Source organism: Sorex araneus, chromosome 7 (genome assembly GCF_027595985.1).
Source record: "Sorex araneus isolate mSorAra2 chromosome 7, mSorAra2.pri, whole genome shotgun sequence".
Taxonomy (NCBI): Eukaryota; Metazoa; Chordata; class Mammalia; order Eulipotyphla; family Soricidae; genus Sorex; species Sorex araneus.
This window is the reverse complement of record NC_073308.1, coordinates 10241962-10261692: the sequence shown is the minus strand read 5'-3', so window position 1 is coordinate 10261692 and position 19731 is coordinate 10241962.

Here is a 19731-nt window from a genome sequence, read left to right as displayed (position 1 = left end):
TGGCTTGGAGTTGGGTTTTTGAGGGTTATGGTGTCTTTGATGATCTGAGGGCCAAATCAGGTGGGTAAATTCGACTCCTGATGAGACGCAATGGGACCCATAGTTTCTTAGTTGAATTATCATCTGTTAAAACAAAAGTATAGCCTTTTCCTCAAATTAGGAGTTTCCCTGCTACCCATTCTTTGTCAATTTTAACCCAAATAAGAGAATTAGTAGTTTCTTGAGGCTGCACACCTTCCTGGAAATGCCTTTCAGCTGCTGTATATGGCTCTTCTTGAGGTGAATTTAAAAAGTTTAAAGTGAACAATGTCAAGGACAAGGAGTGAAGTGGAGGCATATCTCCATTTTTGTTTTTTAATAACTGTGTTGAGAGTCCTATGAGCACGCTCAACTATGCCTTGTCCTTGTGGGTTATAAGGAATTCCAATAATGTGTTTAATTTGCCATTCTTCACAGAAAGCTTTAAAAGCTTTACTAGTATATGCCGGGCCATTATCAGTTTTAATAGCAGAAGGAATGCCCATGACAGGAAAACACTGTAGTAGAAATGAGCAAACCGCTTTGGTTCTCTCAGAAGACATGGGGATGACCCATAGGAAGCGAGAATAGGTATCTATAGCTACATGGAGAAAAGGTTTCTTGGGGAAGCATGTGACATGGGTAATATCCATTTGCCATAATTTATTGGTCTGCAGGCCTCAGGGATCAGCTCCAGCCACATGGGGGGTGCAGTGCAAAGGAGCACAGATAGAGCAAGCACTATTCTAACAATTATCTACTTTTGGCACACGTCTCCCATCCCGAAGAATTCCTCCAGCCATCATCTTCTTAGTGATCCCTTCTCTATTCCAGCTGCCTTCTCCCCATTGCTCATGAAGCAGGCTTCCAGCTATGGGGCAATCCTCCTGGCCCTTGCATCTACTGTCCTTAGGTGTCAGCCACATGTGATGTTATTCTATACTCCACAAATGAGTCCAGTCCTTCTATGTATGTCCCTGTCTTTCTGACTCCTTTCTCTTAGCTTGATACATTCTATGTCTATCCATTGATAAGCAAATTTCATTACTTCATCTCTCCTAACAGCTGCATAGTATTCCATTATGTAGATGTACCAAAGTTTCTTTAACCAGTCGTCTGTTCTAGGGCACTTGGATTGTTTCCAGATTTGGGCTATTGTGAAGAGTGCTATAATGAACATATAGGCAGAGATGTCATTTCTACTTTGCTATTTTGCATCCTCGGGATATACATATTCCCAGAAGTGGTGTTGAGGGGTTATATGAAGCTCAATTTCTAGTTTTTGAAGGACTGTTCATATTGTTTTCCAGAAAGGCTGGACCACTTGGCATTCCCACCAACAGTGAAAGAGCATCTATTTTTCCCCACATCTATGCCAGCACTGGTTGCTTTTGTTCTTTTGAATGTGTGCCAGTCTCTGTGGTGTGAGATGATACCTCATTATTGTTTTGATTTGCATCTCAATTATGACTAGCAATGTGGAACATTTGTTCATGTGCCTTTTGGCAATTTGTATTTCTCTTTTGAGGAAACTTCTGTTCATTTCTCCTCATTTTTGATGGTATTGGAGGTTTTTTCTTATACAATTCTACTAGTGTCTAGTATATCCTGGATATCATCAGGGTATTGGGTAAGTATTCTTTCCCATTCTATGGGTTCTTTCTGTATTTTGGTCACTGTTTCTTTTGAAGTGCAGAAACTTCTTAGTTTTATGTAGTCCCATTTGTTTGTGTTTGCTTCCACTTGCATGTTTAGTGCTGTTTCATCTTTAAAGATGCTTTTAGCTTCAATGTCATGGTACATTTTTCTTTATGTACCTTATAGATTCATGTCTGATATTGAGGTCTTAAATCCAGTTTGATCTGACGTTTGTGCTTGGTATTAGACAGAAGTCAGAGTTCGTTTTTTTTGCAGGTAAATATTCAGTTTTTCAAGCACCATTTGTTGAAGAGGCTTTCCTTTTTCCACTTCACATTTTTTGCTCCTTTGTCAAAGATTAAGTGGCCATATATTTGGGGGTCTGAGACAGGGTATTCAACTCTGTTTCATTGGTCTGCAGGTCTGTTTCTAGCTCAATACCTGTTTTAATTACTGTTTTAATTACTACTGCTTTGTAGTCGAGTTTGAAATTGGGGAAGGTGATGCCACCAATCTTCTTTTTCCCAATGATTGCTTTAGCTATTCCTGGGGGGTTATTGTTCCATACTAATTTCAGGTGTGTTTTGTCTATTACTTTGAAAAATGTAATGGGTATCCTGATAGAGACCACATTAAATTTGTATAGTGCTTTGGGCAGTATGGCCATATTGATAATGTTAATTATTCTTATCCTTAAGCAGGGGATGTGTCTCCATTTCCTAGTGTCCTCTTTTATTTCTTGAAGTAGTGTTTTCTTTTTTCCCTTTTTTTATTAGTGAATCACCATGAGTTACAGTTACAAACTTATGAACTTTCATGTTTGCATTTATTATATCCCTCCACCAGTGCCCAGTCCCCTCCACCAATGTTCTCAGTATCCCTCCCACCCTCCCACCCCATACCCCCCCACCCCACCCCACCCCACAACTGTGGCAGGGCATTCCCTCTTGTTCTCTCTCTCTCCTTTTGGGTTTTGTGGTTTGCAACAGAGGAACTACATGGCCATCGTGTTTGGTCTATATTCTATTTTAAGAGTGCATCTTCCATCCCTTGCGGGTTCTCAAACCAAACTTTACCTGGTGTTCCCTTCTTTATGCGAGTTGCCCCTTCCTCCAGCATGTGAGGCCAGTTTTCAAGCCTTGGAGCCTACCTCCTGGTACTTATCTCTAATATCTTGGGTATTAGTCTCCTATTCTGTTATTTTATTTTATATCCCACAGATGAGTGCAATCTTTCTATGTCTGTCTCTCTCTTTCTGACTCATTTCACTTAGCATGATACTTTCCATGTTGATCCACTTATATGCGAATTTCATGACTCCATCTTTTCTAACAGAAACATAGTATTCCATTGTGTAGAAATACCAAAGTTTCTTTAACCAGTCATCCGTTCTCAGGCACTCGGGTTTTATCCAGATTCTGGCTATTGTAAACAGAGCTACAATGAACATTGGAGTATGGATGTGATTTCGCCTATACTTTTTTGCCTCTTCTGGATATATTCCCAGAAGTGGTACTGCTGGGTCAAATGGGAGCTCAATTAATAATTTTTTGAGAAGCGACCATATTGTTTTCCAAAAGGGCTGAACCAGTCGGCATTCCCACCAGCAGTGTAGGAGGGTCCCTTTTTCCCCACATCCATGCCAACAAGTGGTTGCTTTTGTTCTTTTGGATGTGTGCCATTCTCTGTGGTGTGAGTTGGTATTTCATAGTTGTTTTGATATGCATGTCTCTGATGATTAGTGATGAAGAGCATTTTTTCATGTGCCTTTTTGCCATTCATATTTCTTCCTTGAGAAAGATTCTGGTCATTTCCATCCCCCATTTTTTGATAGGGTAGGGAGTTTTCTTCTTGTAGATTCCAACCAGTGCCTTGTATATTCTTGATATCAGACCCTTATCTGATGGGTATTGGGTGAATATTCTTTCCCATTCTGTAGATTGTCTTTGTAATTTGGTCACTGTATCTTATTCAGTGCAGAAGGTTTTTAGTTTAATATAGTCCCATTTTTATCTATGTGTCCACTTGGTTGGTCAGTGGCATGTCATCTTTGAATATACCAATAGCTTCAGTGTCGTGGAGAGTTTTGCCACCCTTATCTTCAATGTACCTTATGGATTCTGGTCTGATGTTGAGGTCTTTAATCCATTTTGATATGAATTTTGTGCATGGTGATAGGTCTAGATCTAAACCCATTTTTTTACAAATGGTTGTCCAGTTATGCCAGCACCATTTGTTGAAGAGGCTTTCTTTGCTCCACTTCACATTTCTTGCTCCCTTATCAAAGATTAGATGTTCATACAATTGGGGTTGTGTGTAGGGATATTTCACCCTGTTCCACTGATTTGTGGCTCTGCCTTTTTTCCAGTACCTTACTGTTTTGATTACTGCTTTGTAGTAGAGTTTGAGGTTGGGAAGGATGAGGCCTCCCATCACTTTTCCCCAAGAATTTGCTTTAACTATTCGTGGGCATTTATTGTTCCATATGAATTACAGGAGTATTTGATCCATTTCTTTGAAGACTTTCATGGATATCCTTATAGGGATCACATTGATTCTGTATAGTGCTTTGGGGAGTATTGCCATTTTGACAATGTTCATTCTTTCTATCCATGAGCAGGGAATATGTTTCCATTTCCTCATGTCCTCTTTTGTTTCATAGAGTGGCATTTTGTAGTTTTCTTTGTAGAGATCCTTTACCTCCTTAGTTAGGCTGATTCCGAGGTACTTTATTTTCTGGGGCATGGCTGTGAATGGGATTATTTTTTATGTCACTTTCTTCTGTCTCATTATTTGCGTATAGGAAGGCCATGGATTTTGGGGTATTGATTTTATAGCCTGTGACTTTACTGTCCAAGTCTATAGTTTCTAGGAGTTTCTTGGTAGAGGTTTTAGGATTCTCTAGGTATAGTATCATACCATCTGAGAATAGTGACAGCTTAATTTCTTTCTTTCCTATCTAGATGCCCTTAATGTCTTTTTCTTGCCTACTTGCTATTGCAAGTACTTCCAGTATTATGTTAAACAGAAGTGGTGAGAGTGGGCATCCTTGTCTTGCCCCTGATCTTACAGGAAGCCACTTACTTTTTCTCTATTGAGGGTAATGCTTGTTATGGATTTTGGTAGATGGCTTTGACTATCTTGAGGAAACTTCCTTCTAAACCCATCTGGTGAGAATTTTCATCATAAATAGTTGTTGGACTTGTCAAATGCTTTCTCTGCACCTATTGAAATGATCACATGGTTTTTATGTTTTCTTTTGTTGATATGATGGATTATGTTGATTGATTTCCGAATTTTAAACCATCCTTGCATTCCCAGGACGAATCCCATTTGGTCATGGTGTATAATCTTTTTTATGAGTTGTTGGATTCGATTTACTAATATTTTGTTGAGTATCTTCACATACATGCTCATCAGGGATATTGGCGTATAGTTTTCCTTGTTAGCGGTGTCTTTGTTTGCTTTTGGTATTAGGGAGATATGTGCCTAATGGAAACTGTTTGGGAGAATTCCTGTTTCTTCAATTTTCTGGAAAAGCTTGAAGAGAACTGGCAACAGGTCCTCTTTAAATGTTTGGAATAATTTACTAGTGAATCCATCTGGGCCTGGGCTTTTGTTTGGGGGGAGACTTTTGATTACAGTTTCAATTTCCCTTATATTGATGGGTCTATTCCTGTATACCAAGTCTTCTTGGTTCAGTCTTGGGAGATGATCAGAATCCAAGAATTTATATATTTCTCCTAGGTTCTCTTGTTTCGTGGCATTCAAACTCTTAAAGTAATCTCTGATTATCTTTTGAACTTTTCAAAAGTTTCTGTTTTCATGTCCCTTTTTTCATTTCTGATTTGATTTATTAGGGTTCTCTCTCTCTTCATTTTTTAGTCTTGCTAGTGGTTTATCAATATTGTTTATTTTCTCAAAGAACCAGCTCTTGGTTTCATTGACCTTTCAGATTATTTTTTGGGTCTCCATGTCATTAATTTCACTCTAACTTTCATTATTTCTTTACTTCGACCTGGTTTGAGTTCCTTTTGTTGATCTTTTTCTAAGGTCTTCAGCTGTGAAGTCAAGTTATCTATGTAGGCCCTTTCTTCCTTCTTTAGGAATACTTGCAAAGCTATAAATTTTTCTCTTAGCACAGCTTTCGCTGCATCCCATAGGTTTTGGTAGGTCGTGTCTTCATTCTCATTTGTTTCCAGGTATCTTTTGATTTCTTCCTTGACTTCCTTCCTGACCCACTCATTGTTCAACATTGAATTGTTTAATTTTCAGGTGTTTGATTTGGTTCTCTGTGTCCATGTGTGATTAGCTTCTATCTTCAGTGCATCGTGGTCTGACAAAATAGTTGATACAATTTCTATCTTCTTGATTCTATTGAGGTATGTTTTGTGACCCAGCACATGGTCTATTTTAGAAAATGTTTTGTTTGCACTGGAAAAGAATGTGTATTCTTTCTTTTTGGGGTGTAAGTCCCTGTAAATGTCTGTTAGCCCTCTTTCTCCTATTTCTTCCTTCAGAGCCAGTGTTTCCTTGCCAAGTTTTGTTCTTGTTGATCTATCCAAAAGTGACAAGGTGGTGTTGAAGTTTCCAACTACTATTGTATTGCTGGAAACATCCTCCTTTGTAAAAAACTAAGGCACTCCGAGGGGCCTGTGCACTCGCGGGCTCTCCGGGCAGCTCTGTCTCACCGCCCGCGTTTGGTGCTCTGGAACTGGTGTGTATGGGCTGGATAAGGATGGCTATTGGCCAAGGACAGGTGAAGGAAGAACGAGGACCAAGCTGGTTTCTGAATAGTTACCATTTATTCAATTTTCCATTTTTCTCCTGTCCCGCACAACCAGCTCCGTACTCCCTCTGGATCTACTGAAGCCTGGACTCTCTTGTCTCTCTCCCTCTTTCTCTCTCCCCATTGCCCATAGGCTACACACAGCCAGGTAGCAAAATCATCATAAGAAAGTTCTTCCTGAGGGCTGTCAGGTTCAAAGGGAACACAACCTAGGGGCATTCCAAAGCCCTTCCTGACTGCCAGTAGGCAAAATACCTCTTAAGGGTTTTTTCTCCTCTCCTAATTCCAAACACTCATTAGCATCTTAATACTAGTTATTTTTGTATGGAAATAGCAAGAGATACATTGAGGTTTGCAAGGCAAATCTCCTGGCAACATCTTGCCACAGACTCAGACTACAGCACTCAGGCCAGATTAATCATTCCTCACCCTAGCAGGGTCCAAATCTAGTTATCATTGTTTGGATCATGACAACATTTGTCCATGATCAAGCTCTTAACTTATAGTTAAGCATTAGGCACTTTGGCCAGGCCCATCTCGTTGCCAGGGTAGCACACAACTCAACGCTTGCCTGGGTCCATCCCTTCCCTCGTCGGGACCCTGCTTTGGGGGGTGTTAGGAAGTAAGGGCAGCTGAGGCTTAGGTCAAGAGATCAGATGCCCAGGAGGAAAATATCATGTAGAGTCAAATGACTCTCAGTTTACAAAAGCATAGCATTTGCTAAGTCTTCCTGTGTCCATACAAAAAGGATGGTTTATTGCTCTGAATAAACTATGCAAAGGACTCAAGGAGAAGAGAAAAACAGTATTTACAAGTCAACAGAACACTAAGAAAGAAGCTACAAATAAGCAAAGAGGAATGGGAGCACTGTAATGGGAGTAACTCAATAAACCTAAACTACCTGAGGCTATGTTATCCTACACTCCTTAAAATCTGTTAGCAGTTGTTTTACGTATTTAGCTGGTCCCTCATAAGGTGCATATACATTTAAGAGTGTGATTTATTCCTATTGTACATAACCCTTGATAAATAGAAAGCGGCTTTCACTGTCCTTTCTGATCTTTTTCAACCTGAAGTTTATGTTGTTGGATACTAGTATGGCCACTCCAGCCTTTTTGAGGGAGTTGTTTCCTTGCAAGATTGTTTTCCATCCTTTAACTTTGAGTCTGTGTTTGTTCTGATTGTTCAGACGTGTTTCTTTTATGTAGCAGAATGCTGTTTTCCATTTCTGGATCCATTTTGCCACTCTGTGTCTCTTGATAGGTGCATTTAGACCATTGACATTGAGAGCAATTAATGTCATGAGGTTTTGTGCCATCTTTCTGTAAGGTGGCACAAAATTTATAAATATATAAATTTATAAATATATTAAAATTATATGTTTATAATTTATATTATAAATATGTCTATTTATAATATGAATCGATATTATATATAATATATATGTGTGTGTACAACTGGTACACACACACATGCACATAGATGTCAGCAAAGCTCTTTATTAATCTGTCTGATTAATAAATAGTCAGTGGACTAACCTCCTGTATAAAAATGCAGATCTGGATGGATCAGGAAAGAAAACCTATCCTTTTGCTGCCTACAAGAAACACAAATGAACTCTCAGGATAAACACAGACTTAGAGTGAAGGGATGGAAACAAGCCAATGGAAGCCAGAAAAAAGCTGAGATACCCATATTTATACCAAATGCTATTCAATATAAAAAAGTAATTAGGGACAATGATGGACACTATCTATTGATTAAGGAAACAATAGATCAAGAGATACTATCATCAACATCTACCAACAAAAGAAGGCTCAGCAAAGTTTATAAAGCTTCTGTTCACAAACCTAAAGAAACACATTGACTGAAAACAATAGTAATAGGAAATTTCAACACACCACTTTCCCACTAGACACATCAACTAGACAGAACATTGGTAAAGAGACAAGAGCACTAAATGAGAAGCTGGAAGAACTTGAATTGTTGGACAAATACACGCTCTCCATCACCAAAACAAGAATACTCATTCCTCTCTAGTGCACATGGAACATTCTCTAGGATAAATCATATGGGGCATAATTCAAATATGTATAAATTTACAAATAAAGAAATTGTACAAACTATCTTTTCAGACGACAATGCCAGGAATGTAGAAATTAATCGCAGAAGATGGAGAAAACTTTCAATACTTGGAAGCTGAACAAAATACTGCAAAACAATAATTGAATCAAAGAGAATCAAGAGGAAAAAAGATTCCTTGAAACTTGAAAATGAATGAAGACATAAGCTACAAGAATCTATGGGATTCTGCTGTACTATGGGGAAAATTAGTAGCAATGCAAACTTACATTAAAAAAAAGAAAAACCCCAAGTCAAAACATGAACACACACATCAACAATCTGTAAAAGAACCAGGAGATACAAAAAGTAACAGGTGGAGTGAAATAATAAAATTAGAGCAGAGGCTGGAGTGGTAGCACAGCGGATAGGGCGTTTGCCTTGCATGCGGCCAACCCGGATTCGAATCCCAGTATCCCATATGGTCCCCTGAGCACCGCCAGGAGTAACTCCTGAGTGTAGAACCAGAAGTAACCCTGTGCATCTCAGGTGTGACCCAAAAAGCAAAAAAAAAAAAAAAAAAAAAAAAAAAAAAAAAAATTAGAGCAGAAATTAATATCATAGGAAGCAAAAAAGCAGTGAAACCAGCAGCTAATTATTCAACAAACAAATAAATAAACAAGATAGATAAAACTTTAGCTAGACTCACAAGGAAAAAAATGAGAAAATGTTCAAATAAATTGGATTAGAGATGAACGGGGAGAAATTACAACTGATTCTTCAGAAATTCAAAATATAATGAGATGTTACTATCAATATTATGCTCTTAAGCTGGAGAACCTAAAATAAATGGACAGATTCTTAGTGTCCTGTGATCATCCAAAGCTGAATGAGGAGGAACGAGAGAGCCTAGGCAGGAAAATATTCCAATTTATTGTGGATTTATTGATTATGGATTGTTAGAATCAATATTATTAAAATGTCTCTCATACCAAAGATATTATATAGATTCACTGCAACCCTCACTAAACTTCAGGTGACATTCTTCCATGATCTAGAAATTTCAGTAATAAAGTGTATGAAATCAGAAAAGACTGCCAATATCCAGAACCATACTAAAAATAAGAAATTGAGAGGCATTTTGTTACCTAATATGGAATTGTATTATAAAGCTATAGTGATCAAAACTGCATAGTACTGGAATAAAGATAGACCCTCCTATCAATGGGTTATAATCTAATACCTGCAGAGAAAATCTCCATATATATGGGAAGTTAATTTATGATAGAATGGCTGAGAATATGAAATGGAGTAAAGATAGTCTTTTAAATGATTCAAGGAAAATTGTATAACTATGTGTAATAAATTAAAGTTGGATCCATATTTTAGACCTCACACAGAAGTTAATTCAAAGTGGATAACTTGAGATCCAACTAGAAACTATAAAGCACATCACGGACATTATATGAAGAACAACTCAAGATTTGGGCCTCAAAGCTGACTTTAATGATCTGATACCACTGTCAAAAAGCAAAATCGAAAGTAAACAAATGGGACCACATAAAGTAAAAGTTAAAGAGAAGAAAGAAAGAAAGAAAGAAAGAAAGAAAGAAAGAAAGAAAGAAAGAAAGAAAGAAAGAAAGAAAGAAAGAAAGAAAGAAAGAAAGAAAGAAAGAAGGAAAGAAAGAAAGAAAAAAGGAAGAAAGAAAGAAAGAAAGAAAGAAAGAAAGAAAGAAAGAAAGAAAGAAAGAAAGAAAGAAAGAAAGAAAGAAAGAAAGAAAGAAAGAAAGAAAGAAAGTAAGGAAGGAAGGAAGGAAGGAAGGAAGGAAGGAAGGAAGGAAGGAAGGAAGGAAGGAAGGAAGGAAGGAAGGAAGGAAGGTAGAAAAATACAGCTAAAAATAAAAAACAGCTAGCTAACAGAATCGGGAAAAAATTATTTCCTTTCAACACATCAGATAAAGGTTTGATATCACTCTCACTGTCACTGTCATCCCGTTGATCATCAATTTGCTCGAGCAGGCCCAGTAACGTCTCCATTCATCCTAGATCTGAGATTGTAGCAGCCTCTTTTTACTCATCCTTCCAAATGGTGCTGCATTAGAGGCTCTTCAGGATCAGAGGAATGAGACTCATCATTGTTATTGTATTTGGTATATGAAAACGCCACGGGGAGCTTGCCAGGCTCTCCCCCGTGCGGGCAGTAAACTCTTGGTAGCTTGTTAGGTTCTCCTGACAAGCCAGGAGCTTGTTTTTATAGTCTCTGGAAAGTACTTACAAAGATAATCATCATCATCACTATCATCATCATCATCATCATCATCCTGTTGATCATCGAATTTTTCGAGTGATCTCAGTAACGTCTCCATTCGTCCTAGCCCTGAGATTTTAGAAGCCTCTCTTTACTCATCCTTCCCAATGATGCAGCGTTGGAAGCTCTTTCAGGGTCAGGAGAATGGGACACAGCTTGTTACTGGTTTTGACATAATAATGCACCATGGGGACCTTGCGAGACTCTCCCATGTGGGCAGGAAACTCCCAGTAGTTTGCCAGGTTCTCCCAGAGGACAAGTAGGCTACAAGATATCAAAGCAGCCGCACTCTTCACGGAGCTTGCTTTTAAGTCTCTGGATGCCAGCCGTGAATGGAATTACACGGCGCTGGGCGCAGTCCCTGGGTATGACCGCCTAGCTACTGGGAAATGGGAAATCTGGGCAGAGGAGGCCCAGTCCTGATCTGAGCAGGCTTGGAGGTCTCAGCCTTGGGTCCCACACACCTGGGTTCCTCTGCTGGTACCTTCATGCATGAGGCTCATCTGAATGTATGGAGAGGGGCCTTGAGCATGGCTGTGTGTGTGTGTATATATATATGTATATATATATATATATATATATATATATATATATATATATACACCACTGTATCACTGTCTTTCCGTTGATCATCAATTTGCTTGAGTGGGCACCAGTGACGTCTCCATTGTAAGACTTGTTACTGTTTTTGGTATATCGAATACACCACGGGGGGGGGGGGCTTGCCAAGGCTCTGCTGTGCAGGCGGGATACTCTCGATAGCTTGCCGGGATCTCCGAGAGGGGTGGAGGAATTGAACCCTGGTCGGCCACGTGCAAGGCAAATGCCGTACCCACTGTACTATCGCCCCATTCCTATGATTTACTCTACTGTTCCTATCTTGCAGGTCACTTTACCTGCTTCGAGCAGCTAACTCTTGTCCAGAGTGACCACTTCCCCACTGTCATTGTTGTTGTGGTCCCTTCCCTGACCTATCAGATCTCCCCTAGCCCTATATAAGAATAAATAATATTTACTTTTATAAACTTCTCCATCATACATATAATAAAATTAAGTAAAACATCTTTAACCTAGGTGGATGGTACTCATGTACCCCAAATTGCCTTGATGATTCTCCAGCTCAGAAACTTAATTAGCTCTTTTGGTTTGGTTCTAACACTAGATGCGTTGGTTTGATTCTAGCAGGCATTTGCACTTACAGTTCTTTCCAAGATCATCACAGATCACCAGACTTGCTTATTTACACAGACACTGCCATTGCTTGACTAAATGGCAACTCCTACAACTGTGCCTTAAACACACACCATATAAAACACTTAGCCAGAGCTGAAGTTTCATTTCATTTCATTTATATTCAGTCATTGGTTATGTTTTTGGTGTTTTTCCTGACAAGTCTAATTCCTGCAAAAGAAGGGTCATTGTGGAATGGAACTCTAGACTTCTGTATCTATTTTCTATTTGTTTGTATCTGTATCAAGCGGTATTACTACACGTTAGGCTAAAAACACATAGGATTAATAGAGGTTCAAAGGAAAGCTGTGATTATTTAGTTTTGTAAAGAATATTTCACCTTTTGAAGAGATACGAATGGCCAAAAGGCACATAAAAAAGTGCTCTACATCACTAATCATCAGGGAGATGCAGATCAAAACAATCATGAGATACCACGTCACACCACAGAGACTGGCACACATCCAAAAGAACAAAAGCAACCGCTGTTGGAGAGGATGTGGGGAGAAAGGGACCCTTCTACACTGCTGGTGGGAATGCCAACTGGTTCAGCCCTTTTGGAATACAATATGGACGATTCTCAAAAAACTAGAGGTTGAGCTTCCATTTGACCCAGCAATGCCACTGCTGGGAATGTATCCCAGAGAAGCAAAAAAGTATAGTCGAAATGACATCTGCACTCATACGTTCATCGCAGTGCTATTAGCCAGAATCTGGAAAAAACCCGAGTGCCCTAGAACAGAAGACTGGTTGAAGAAACTTTGGTACATCTATGCAATGGAATACTATGCAGCTGTTAGAAAAAATGAGGCCATGAACTTTGCATATAAGTGGATCAACATGGAAAGTATCATGCTAAGTGAAATGAGTCAGAAAGAGAGAGACAGACATAGAAAGATTGCACTCATGTGTGGAATATAGAATAACAGAGTAGGAGACTAACACCCAAGAATAGTAGAAATAAGTACCAGGAGGTTGAATCCATGGCTTGGAGGCTGGCCTAACATTCTGGGGAGAGGGCAATTCAGATAGAGAAGGGAACACCAAGTAAAATGTGGTCGGAGGTCATCCGGGGGAAGGGTGATGCGTGCTGAATGTAGACTAGAGACTGAACACAATGGCCACTCAACACCTTTATTGCAAACCACAACACCTAATTAGAGAGAGAGAGAACAGAAGGGAATGCCCTGCCACAGTGGCAGGGTGGGGTGGGGGGAGATGGGATTGGGGAGGGTAGGAGGGATGCTGGGTTTATTGGTGGTGGAGAATGGGCACTGGTGAAGGGATGGGTTCTCGAACTTTGTATGAGGGAAACATGAGCACAAAAATGTATAAATCAGTAACTGTACCCTCACTGTGACTCACTAATTAAAAAATAAATAAATTTTAAAAAAAGAATATTTCACCTTTTAAGATTTCTTCCCCCTTCCCTGAGTTGTAGTTGCTGATGTTTATGTGGTGCTGGCAATGGGGCCACACACACACCTGACTGTGATGCCAATACCCATAGCTGTACTTACAAGAGACTGTGTATCAGGTTCCAGCACTCACACCCTCTGAAATGAGGTGTCCTTGAGCACTCCAAGTGTGTACTCCTTCAAGTGTGGTGCTGGAAAGCATGTTTTCTTGAGGTTGCACGGGAGGAGAGGCAGGCACGTTTTGCTTGTATTGCTCACCAGGGGTCACGGCAGCCACATACATACTCACCAGCGGCCATTCTTCTTGACAATGGCACTCACACATAACTTTAGTTGCCATGTTCACCAGGGATGACACCCTTTTGTGGTGCTCAAACTTGCTGCTGGAGAGAAGCTTTGGTCCAAATAGCACAGACCCCAAGACTGAGTTCCATGCATGTGGCTGCAGCAGGTCTTGTAACTATGCATAAGTGCTTATAAGGCAGTCGCAACCACCACATGATTTCTTCAGGGATGTGACTATTTTTTTCAAAAGATATAGGAATTAGATTATTTTTCCACATTAAATAAGAAAAACAAACACCTGAGGGTAAGTAGCACAGCAACACACAGCTGGAGTCAAATTCATTATAAGTATGATTTTTTTTTGTTTTAACTATTCTACACCAAGTCTAAACACTATCTCATATCCTGTGCTACAGGAGTATTTAGAACCAATTAAAAATTAAGTATTTATGTCAAATCTTAAAAAAATAAAATCAGTGCTGCCATACAACCAGGAAAAGACATCCAAGAAACAAAAAAACAAATCAGCAAATATTAGAAAATGAGGCAATGTGGCATTCTTTAGAAGCATAGTTAAGTGTGATATATAAGCTGTTTAGAAGTGTCATGGTAACCAATGTGGGGATATTGTGTGACTTTAATTGTCAGATCTTCCTTAAAATAAATACAGTACTATTACACCCTGGCCCTGAGTTTCACATTACTTGACTTTATATAATATCTAAGCAAATCATTTCATAGAACAATATTTAATTAAATAACTGTCCTATTTTATTTTATTTTGGTTTTTGGGTCACACTAGGTTGTGCTCAGGGGCTGCTCCTTACTCTGTACTCGGGGATCTGTCCGAGTGGGCCCAGTGGGTCACATGGAGTGCCAGTGATTGAATCCAGGTCAGTGATGTGCCAAGTAGGTGCCTTACCAGCTGTACTATCACTCTGCCCCCCTGATTCTGTAAAATTAGAATGCAAAACATTACTCTGAAATTTCCACTGTATTTTTAGATTTGGGATTTCTTGAAGTAATCTGTAAGTGATTAGCTATATATCATACCCACATTAGATTTATAATGTATTAAAATGTATAGGAACAGAAAAATGTAAAGACGTAAAAAATGTTTACTATACTTGCTGTCATAAGCTTTGTATTAAAAGTGATGACTACTACAATTTTCTTCCTACAGCTGTTTTCCTAGCAATCAGTAAATGCTAGTAAATCAATAAATGCAATCAGGGCAATTTCTTAACATTTGCGCATCATTATCTACAGTGAGACACAAAATACAGGTTACAAAAAACATACAGAGAGGCCATAAAAATAATGCAAAAGATTATTAAGTTACAGTTCTGATGGCTTTATGGGAAGGAAGGGAAGGCTGAAACTACTGAAACAAATACTCACAAGTAACCTAACCTCACAGTTTAAGATCTTGGAGAATGACCAATATAAGGAGACCAACCCAGGCAGAAGGAAGGAAATAACAAAGCTTAGAGCAGAAACTAACAAGATGGGAGCCCCAAAAAACAATCCGAAAGATCAATAAAACCAAGAGCTGGTACTTTGGGAATATAAACAAGATCAATAAACCTCTAGCAAGATTCACAAAGAAAGGGAGAGAGAAAACCCTAATAAACTGAATCAGAAATGAAAAGGGGGACATCACAACAGAAACTACAGAAATTCAAAGGATCCTCAGAGATTACTTTGAGAAGCTTTATGACACGAAACAAGAAAACCTCAAGAAAATAGATAAATTCCTGGATTCCTATAACCTCCCGAGGGTGAACCAAGAAGACCTGGAGTACCTGAACAGACCTCTCACCATCAAGGAAATTGAAACGGTAATAAAATGTCTCCCCAAACACAGAAGTTCTGTCCCAGCTAGATTCACTAGTGAATTCTTCCAAATCTTTAGAGAGGGCTTACTCCCAATCCTTTTTAAGCTTTTCCAGGAAATTGAAGTATCATAAACACTTCCAAATAGCTTCTATGAAGCAAGTATTACCCTGATACCAAAAGCAGACAGAGATACCACAAAGAAAGAGAATTACTGGCTGATATCCCTGAACACAGATGAAAAGATCTTCAACAAAATCTTAGAAAACAGTATCCAATGACATCAAAAAGATCATACCTCATGATCAAGTAGGATTTATCCCAGGGATACAAGGATGGTTTAACATTCACAAGTCAATGAACGTAATGTATCATATCAATAAAAAAAGTTAAAAACCAAATGATCATATTACTGGATGCAGAGAAAGCATTTGACAAGATCCAGCACCCGTTAATTATGAAAATTCTTAGCAAAATGGGCATCGAAGAAACTTTCCTCAATATAGTCAAAGGCATCTGCCACAAGTCCACAGCAAGCATCATTCTAAATGGGGAGAAATTAAAGTCTTTCCTCTAAGATCAGGGAAAGACAAGGTTGCCCACTCTCACCACTTCTATTCAATGTAGTACTGGAAGTTCTGGTCATAGCAGTTAGGCAAGAGAAGATATCATGGGTAAATATATCATAGGAAAGGAAGAGATAAAGCTATCACTATTTGTGGACAATATGATACTATACTTAGAAAATCTAAAGACTCTTCAAAAAAGCTCCTAGAAACAATAGGTTTATATAGTAAAGTGGCAGTCTACAAAATCAACACCCAAAAGTCCATGGATTTCCTATACACAAATAACATAAGAGAAGAAATAGACATCAAAAAACAATACCTGAGGGTATGGTGCTGCCAACAGGTCAGCCTGTACCTGTGGAGTGAGTGCATCAGCAGCCTGAAGGTACTTTCAGGCTTCCCAATACCCCAAAATTGCTGCTGTGTCTTTGGCCAGACCCCAGCAACTTGGGACCAAGTTTACCAAGAAATTAAATGGCCAGAAGTTAGGTATGTGGGAGCCACATCCACAAACAACCTCTGGCTCATCTATACAAGCTCATTTATTGGCCTTATTTCAGAGACCCACAGACAAATCTCGAAAGAGATCAAAAGCCACAGTTAATTTCGGACCCATACATGGCTGAAAGATTGGGGTAAATCTGAGGGGAGTGGGTTATCCTGGTGACCAACAAACCGGAGCCCCCAGCAGCCACTTGCTTTCACAATCCAAAATCACTGCCATATCTCTGGCCAGACTCCACAATCTGAGAACTGACCTCACCAAATGTAATCTGCCGAAAACTCTGGTACGCAGGATTTTTGACTGAAATCTCCAGGCTTTCTCAGAGTTGGGGTGGGCTACCTCCTCCAAATCCCAAATCACATGGAAGCACTGGCAGTCACCCCCATGAACCAACTCCAGCACAACCCCGTAATCTCAGAGACCCCTAAAAAATCTTGAAAGAGATCAAAAGCTGCAGAAAAGCTCAGACCCATGTATGGCTGGACAGACTGGGGTAAACTGGAGGGGGGCAGGTTGGCCTGTGCCCGCCCAAGCAGAGCCTCCAACAGCCGCTTGCTTCCACAATCCAAAATTGCTGCCATAGCCCCAGTCTGACTCCACTGTCTCAGGATGGAAATCACCAAGACATAATCTGCTGAAAATTTTGTAATGTGCATCTTAGTGCACCAATAGCCCTGACCCAGAGACACAGCAGCAAGTCCCAGAAGACACCACAGTGTCGGAGATTATTCCGGGCCCTATACTGAGCCAATTTCACTGGGGCACCCCAGGTGGAGCAGGTGCTCTCTCCCTGCCTATTCCAGATGGAATCCTGGCAACCAAGAGCTTCCACAAATCACGCCCCCTCATCATTTGCAGGTTCCAGGACTAAATCTCTAGACCACATGGTGGAAGGACCCGGGCTGTACCTCCCCAGGTCCTTGCCTGCCCAGCAGACTGGCTGTCAAGTTCACAATTTGCCTCCGGGTACTATCTTAGTGCACCAACAGCCCTGTCCCAGAAAAACAACGGCAAGTCCCAAAGACACCCCAGTGCTGGCCAGGCCAATTTCACTGGGGCACCCCAGATGGAGTGGAGAAGGTGCACTCTCCGCGCCTACTCCAGATGGAATCCGGCACCAAGAGCTTCAACAAGCAACCCCCCTTCCTGGTATGGGAGTTCTAGCACTAAATCTCCAGGCTGCATGGTGGCAGAGGACTGAGTTGTCCCTTCCCAGGTGCCCACCTGCCCAGCAGACTGGCTACCATGCCCACAATTTGCCTCTGGGTGCCATCTTAATGCACCAACAGCTCTGGCCCAGAGGCTCCCAATTGAATGCCAAAATGGATTAGTGCCATACAGAGATGTCTCTGGAACCCAACCATTTACAATCTAGAAATTTACATTTACAATCGCGGTCATGTGACCTCTCATGATATTCAAAAGGAACAATGGAAAATAAATTATCTAGCCCCTGCCACTAGCAGGTAGGCATGAATGGTGGTGGGAAATTTCCAGCAAAACATAATGCCCAAAATTAGAAAGACAATATTGGGGAAATTGTCTGCCATAGAGGCAGGGTGCGGACTGGATTGTGGGTGGTAGAAAATGTGTACTGGTGGAGGGATGGGTGTTCCATCATTGTATGGCTGAATCTCAAACATGAAAGCTTTGTAACTCTATTTCACAGTGATACAATTAAAAAAGAAAAGGATTGTGGAGTTCAAGCCCAATTCAATCAGCTTAATCAATGGCTGAACAAATAGCAGTACTCCTACATTATTAAAAAAAAAACCCGTTCACAATTGTACCTCAGAAAATCAAGACCTCAGAACCTCAGAATTAGCTTACCTAAAGAGGTGGAGGATCTATACAAGGAAAATTACAAAACACTACTTCAAGAAATAAAAGAGGACACTAGGAAACAGAGACATACCCCCTGCTCATGGTTAGGGAGGATTAACATTATCAAAATGGCAAAACTCCACAAAGCACTATGCAGATTTTTTAATTTTTTTATTTTATAAGATGAGTCACAATATTTGATTACAGCTAATATTCAAATGCCAATCTCACTACCATGACACCTTCCCACCACCAAATTTGGGATGTTCCCATCCCAAGCTCCAATCCCTATCCCAAAGCACAACCAAAATAATATGTTTTGTATTGTCTGTTATGGAAAACTGCTGAAAATGCTACAAAAAGTATCCATAGAGGAGATAGTATGAAGATTGTTCTATTTTGGCAGGGACCATTAAGACATTCTTTAAAGTATCACTAACATATTGTTAAAGGTTGAGTGATGTGAACTTTCATATATATATATATATATATATATATATATATCTGAAACTATGTATATATGCATATATATATATATTTCCCTCTATGATTTGTTGCCTACTATTTGAACCCCATCGGGTGCAGTGTGGTACATCAGGCGCAGTGTACAGAATGGGTAGGGAGTGTTTTATGATGTGTCATGTGGCCATGAATGCGGCCTCGAAGTCCAGGAATAAGTTCACTCATACGTGAGGCTCTGCCTGAGTGTGTGGGGAAGCCTTGATCATGGCAGAAGTTGGGTTCTGGAGGCTTTTGGCTGCTGGGGCTGGGTCCCTTGAGGCGGGGAGGCTCTCAGCCCCCCGCCCCATGGTGCCCTGGCACAATACAGATTTAATGTGGTCCCTATCAGGATACCCAGGACATTTTTCAAAGAAATAGACAAAACATTCCTGAAATTCATATGAAACAATAAACTCCCACAAACAGTTAAAGCAATCCTTGAGAAAAAGAAGATGGGTGGCATCACCTTCCCCAACTTCAAACTCTACTACAAGAGCAGTAATAATTAAAATAGCATGGCACTGGGCTAGAAACAGACCAGCAGACCAATGGCAGAGTTGAATATTCTGTCTCAAACTCTCAAATATATGTATGATCACTTTATCTTTGATGAAGGAGCAAGAAATATGAAGTAGAACAAGTCTCTTCAACAAATGGTGCTGGGAAAACTGGACAGCTCTCGGGGCTGGAGTGATAGTATAGCGGGTAGGGCATCTGCCTTGCACGCGGCCGACCCGGGTTTGATTCCC